At 35.4% G+C, this 6,299-nt stretch overlaps 2 long non-coding RNA genes across 2 annotated transcripts; both read left to right on the forward strand.

Moving 5' to 3' along the window:
• The first annotated feature begins 5 nt into the window (after positions 1–5).
• Positions 6–956, forward strand: LOC147380886 (uncharacterized). The gene is made up of 4 exons (XR_015174986.1): positions 6–99; positions 193–254; positions 499–590; positions 707–956. It is a non-coding gene; the product is annotated as an uncharacterized LOC147380886 (long non-coding RNA).
• A 9-nt stretch (positions 957–965) lies between these two features.
• On the forward strand, positions 966–2,517 carry LOC147380887 (uncharacterized). The gene is made up of 2 exons (XR_015174985.1): positions 966–1,972; positions 2,144–2,517. It is a non-coding gene; the product is annotated as an uncharacterized LOC147380887 (long non-coding RNA).
• Positions 2,518–6,299: the final 3,782 nt, after the last annotated feature.

A 6,299-nucleotide genomic window follows, 5' to 3' on the forward strand; every position in this document is an offset into this window, starting at 1 on the left:
GTTAATGAGCTACTTATTATTTGTTCCTTTTAAGAACCAGGTTAATGGTGGACTGACAATATCTTCTAATAGCCAGCAGTAAAGGAATTCGGATCCATGGTTGTTGTCCCGATCCTTCGTATTATTTTCTAGTTCTTTCATTTTTTTTTTTAAATTACCAGGTAAATTCCAGTCTTTTTTGTCGAGTTCCAGGAGGGGCATTGGACTGTATGCTTGTTGATGTAATTTGGATCCATGTTGAAGGCTCAATAAAGGTTTGTGGTAGTTTGAAAAGTTTGGATAACTCATAAGTTGACGACGATGCTTGTCCATGAATATTTCTTAGCCATGATGATATCCTTATTCCTTACATACAAAGAGGAATATGACACAACTTTAAACTATTGTTTTCAATGTCAGTTATAATAATAATGAACTGCTAAGAAACTAGCTAAAATTTTAAAAATGCTAATCTCTTTCTTGCTTTTCTAACATCTTCCAAACTATGCCCTCTTATAGTGTGCATCAGCCCAGCAGATATCAATGCAGAGGAAACTCTCAGCACTCTCAAATATGCCAATCGTGCTCATAATATTCAAAATAAGCCCATTGTAATTTTTCAGTTTACTATTTCTGTTTTTCCCAATATACTTTATACAGGGGAGGTTATCTGGTTTTAATTCTCATATACGCTGGTCACATATGGGCATTCTTGTTTGTTCTATAGGTCAACAGAGATCCAATATCCAATGAGATGCAAAGAATGCATCAGCAACTAGAGTACTTACAGGCATAACTACTTTGTGCTCGTGGAGGAGGAACTTCGTCTGATGAAGTGCAGGTATCATACAGTGAAAAGAGAGTTACCAATACCAGCTTTTGTGATTTTGAACTGTCGTTTACTTAATTTTCTCATAAACCTAAAACTTAGAAAAGAAGCTATAAGTTGAACAGTCATGAAGCACATACCTCACTTTACATATTGTTTTCTTTTATTGCTTAAATCTTAAATGCAATATATCTCTTTAGCTTGAACAACGCCAGTCCAGTACAACAATTATGATGCTCTCTAGCACTGCAGATGTTGTTTTCCCAATGATACTTGGTATGCAAATGTTTGGTGGAATGTACAAGTGTTGCAGCATTTTTTTTTCATGAAATGTTATTTATTTGGAAATATAGGTAAAATGCTGGAATTAGAAGAGAAATCTAAGGGGGGGGGGGCATGGAAGAAGGTATCTTGGACTTATTTAATTATTATCCAACACTATATCATTGACTACATTAAGTCTGACTACTAGTTGAGTAGTTGGGAGGACTAAAGAGCCAGTAGAGCCACCATTGGGGAAAATAATAATTGACTTGACCAAGAATGGAGAGCAGACCCTTGGGGGAGTTGAATTCAAACACAATTAGTTGGGCCCCTTGTTAGCAATCTGCCGTTTTATTAGTAAAAAATTTACAAATTTTTTTTCTTCTTCAATGAAAGTATTATTCTCTGGAATAATTCACATATTTTAAGTTAAAAAAATAAAATAAAACACGTTTTTATCAATCTCATGAATGTTTAGGGAAGTATTGATTTGGTAGTAGCCCCATTAGAAGACAATTTCCAAGAAATTGTTGGGTTTCGACAATTTCTGTTAAATGACACAGCATATTTGAATCAGGAGTAAATCCTTAAATCTACAAGAAAGCTAGAGAAGAAATCTTCTTCTTTTAGGATTAAATCCTTAAATCTACAAAAGAAGCTGGAGTAGAAATTCCCAAAAGAAAACAAATTCAATTGATATTAATAATTGCTTGTATAAACTGTTTGCAGTTGTTTATGAGGAGCTACAGCCATTGTTGTTGAAAACAGGACCGACGGTGCAGACAACAGTCTTTGTTGCAGTAGTTGTTGTTGAGGTATAAAGAGATTATGAGTTAAGGACCAAAGCAAACACTCAAAACAGTTGCAGAAGACAAAAATAAGGACACTCCTATTTATGAGGTAAGATCAAGCTTCTCTATTTGACTGTATTTAAGGCATATTTTTGAACGTTAGTATAGTTGCTTCACACTAAGTTCAAACACATTCTTGTGAGATGACATGCGTCCATCCTAAACTAGGTGTAAAAACACTCCACACTAACATTTTTAAGCATCATACCTCTTAATGCAGGGCCCAGCTATTGGATTTGGCCATGTCACTTCTGCCTGGTTTGGTTGCCAAAGAGATTGATTTATTGTTTCTTGCAATGAAATGCTGCATGCAGGAGGATGTGCTGGAAAGGGCGAAAAAGGCCAAGGAAAAAGCGGCACGTGAAGCACAAGGGTTCATTCCCCAATCTACAATGATAATAACACCGACCTCCACCAAAGATGTTGCCGATCCAGTAATTTCAATATCATTTGGTCTTATTTAGTTTAATTATTGTCAGTTATTTGTAGCTTCGACAGAATTTTCGATCTTAACAAAGAGGTTTTCATGTATATTAATTTTGGGTTATTTAGTTCAATTTGGAACTTGTTTTATAATTTTTCTTTTGTTTTTTCTTTTTCTGATTTTTTTTTTTATTATTTCGTTCATTGTGATTGGTGAATTAGAGGATCGTGCTATTGTTTGTTAAACCTCCAAATTTGACGGTCATACTCTATGGATTTTTTTTTTGTTTTTTTGGAAGTCCATTCTCCAATAATTTAATAGTCCAGGACCGTCAAAAAAAAATTCTACAAGAGAATATTTGACGGGAGGATCCGTCAAATTTCTCAAATTTTGATGGGCGAAGACCGTCAAATATGGGCCTTTTTCACATAGTGAGGAGGGTATGATGGGAAGTGGGTTTGGGCACATAAAGTTCTACTTGAGGAATGGAAGATTGGGGGGATCTATGCTTCAAATGTTCAGATCAGTGACATTTTTCAAGAGGGTTGCTCCCCTTGTAACAATCAAGACTGGAAATGAAAGTAGGCGAGGGGGCATATATTCACGTATACGCATTACTTTGATTGATTCCTTGATCATTCATTGAATTAAATGTAGTCTAGATAATTAGGTAATCTCTGTCTCTCTGTCTCTCTCTCTCTCTCTCTCTCCATGATTGTGTTTTGCTTTACCAATTTAAGTCCAATTTCATGAAAGTGTTATTATGCCCCATCCATTCTCATCCTACCAATGTTAACTGCAATTAATGATCCTCTCTAAGATTTGTGGGTATAATTTTCATACATGGACAAAATCCTAACCATCCAATCTGATTAAAAATATCAGAATGGAGTGAATTTTGGACTACTGCCAATGCATGATATGGAGAAGCCAATACTTTGTCCACATTTTATTCCCCTGAAAGAAAAATATGATATGATACAAAATAAGTAGAAACATGAACTACTTACCAACAGCATCTTGTCCAGCTTCATTGGGAGTGAACTGCTTGATATGATCTTCTGCTTCTTTCTCGCCCTTCAATGTCTCACACGCATTCCACTAAACCAAAATAAGAAATTAACAGTTAGAACAAGTAGCCACATGCTCATACAAATTTGAACCTAAAAATAATTAGAGCAATCATTGTTATATAAAATGCAATTAGAAAGCATTTATAAAAATAAAACAAATACAGCCTCAGATTTATATCAATAGATTTCTTAGAAAACTTATTTTCATATACACATCTTATAATCATCAATCAATTTTACAAAATATTTTAAAAAATTCCCTTAATTTGCTTCAATGTTTTCGTATGGATCAGCTACCTATGGGCATCAAACTGCTCCTCCATAAAAAAAACTAATTTTTCTGCCTCAATTGAATTTATTTTTATTTTTTTCTTAAATTGCAAAGATTTTTTCAAGTAAAGAAAAAAAAATACTAAATCTAGCCTTTCCACCACTCAACAATAGATATTTATCCTCTCACTAAAAAAATCATAAATTTAAAATGCATCGAAGAACACCGAAGTACCTTTTTTTTTTCTTCCACAAATTCAAGACTGTTAAAGAAACAAAATTATGATTTCACAAGATTCCTCTAAAATCAAAAAAAGAAATTTGCTAGATCTATCCAAGTCAAATAATTTTCAAGTGCTCAAATAAAATAACTCAAAAAAACAAAAAGTTGAATCATACTTCCAATCTTCATATGTAATTCTTCAAAATCCTTCCAAATGATTCAACATTCCAAATGACTCAGATATCAGCACGAAACTCTCCACAAATCCCAAAATTTAATGAAACAAAACAAATAAATCATTTTGTGAAGTTGATTGTTGATTATAAGATGTGTACATGAAAATCAATTGGAAGATAATCGTTAGGGAAGCTCTGTTTCAAATCAATTGGTGATCTTGCATTGAATTGAACCTCGAAGTAGATCCAAAAGAAAGAACACGATCAATGATTTTGAAATCCGATTGTGTCTGATCGAAGAGATCAAACCAAGATAGGTGAAATCCAATTGAGTATGTGTGAGAAGAGAGAGAGAGAGAGAGGAGAGAGAGAGAGAGAGAGAGTAAAGAGTCGATGTGCGAGATCATGGGTGTGAGCCGCAAAATCAAAATAAAACCCTAGAGATCGAGTTGAATGGGAAAGAAAAGGGAAAAAAGACTGATTGGACACAAAGCACTGATGAATCAGTCCAGATGACATCAACAAAATAACAATCATGATTTATTAAACTTATAAAAGTTGAGTCGTTTTTTATGCAGCGACTGCTGCAATCCTTCGTTGAAAACAACTACTTACAACTGTCGTTTTTCCCCAAAATCAAGGTCTTAATTTAACCATTATGACATAGTCCCCAATTGTCCTTAGATCAATCATGCATTAAGTAGTGTAACATCTAGCCACATTGCTCTAGAAACATATCTCTTCTCCCATCTCATGAAGGTTCCTTTTCTTCTTGGTTACATTTTAGATCTTTAAAGAGTGAATCTCTTCCAAACTCAAGCTTGGAGAGTTTACAAGAACTCCCTCTTATAAAACAATCCCATAGGTGCAGGATTTTTCAAAAAATAAAAATAGATCAATAAACATAAATAGAAAATAAAACTAAATGATCCTCTGACTAGATAACCAAAATAAGCCTCTCTAAGCAAAATGCAATTCTAATAAACAAAAAAATATAGATATCTGTAGAGGGAAATAACTGCACAATTATCCAAGCCGTACACGTATCCAGGCCAATTAAGTGGTACCATGTGTAGACCAGCATATGGGCACTACCCTTCAGCAGGGCAAGTCAGAGTAGAGATCTTCCTAGTATGGCTAAAAGCATAGCACAGCACTGAATGAGACCTGGTCTGCCAAGCAGGACAGACTTGATATGTGCACATCAAGCCCAGAGATCTCAGAAGAGCTCTTCCCCAGTATAGTATAACCAATCCAGAAGATCCCCATTTTATTTGTAAATCCACAAAATTAGGGAATTCCCCGGATTCACCATCCATGAGAGGGGGAAACCCTAATTTACAATAAGGGTCCATAAATAGCACAGAAGAAAGGATCTTTTTGGTAGATTGGAGGTCTAACCAATTCTTTAAACTATTCCTCTACTTCTCTAACTTAAGCGTCGGAGTGATTTTGACAGGTACTACATCAACACGAAAATGGAGGTAACAAGAGTGACTTCGGATCAGTGAGGCAGAGTCCATCAATACCATCTACCAAATTCTGATAGCACAGAACTAACGTCATCTGTGGGAACACCAACAGCATATTGATTTTAGTCAAAACAATGGTGAGATCCACAAGAACCACTGAAGTCGATGCATCCCCACCCGTGGCACCAATCAATAATGCTCAACTTTTGACAATGTTAGAGACTATGAGTAAATAGCAAGAAGAGATGCAGAAAAAAGATGGATGACTTAGCTTAACAAAATTAGAATCTGAGTCAACATCTCGACAACCAATAGCTAGCGAGACAAGATCTCCCACCGAGAAATCCTTAACCTCTTACTGAAGATGATCGCGCTTCTAATACAGAAGGAAGTGCTCAATGTTCAATCCCGATGGGAAAATGAGGGATAGAAGTTGCTACTGCAACTACTCGAGCAGAGCCCGTAGTGGGTTTGACTCGAGAGGTGATCAAAGAGATAATTAGGAAAAAGAAAGAGATGATAAAGAGTGTTGATATTGGCATAACGGTAGCATAAGTTGTCAGGGGAATTCATAAGTCTCCTTTTACAGTGGAAATATTGACGAGGGAGATTTCAAAAAAATTTATGCCTCCACGCTTCACCCTTTACTCAAAGACAAAAGACCCAGTAGAGCATCTTTTCCACTTTTGGCAGATACTTGCCTTGTGGGAAGGAAACGAATGACTAATGTGTAAATTG

The sequence above is a fragment of the Akebia trifoliata genome, unplaced genomic scaffold, assembly GCF_017979445.1.
Source record: "Akebia trifoliata isolate Shusen 1 unplaced genomic scaffold, ASM1797944v1 Contig00901, whole genome shotgun sequence".
NCBI lineage: Eukaryota > Viridiplantae > Streptophyta > Magnoliopsida > Ranunculales > Lardizabalaceae > Akebia > Akebia trifoliata.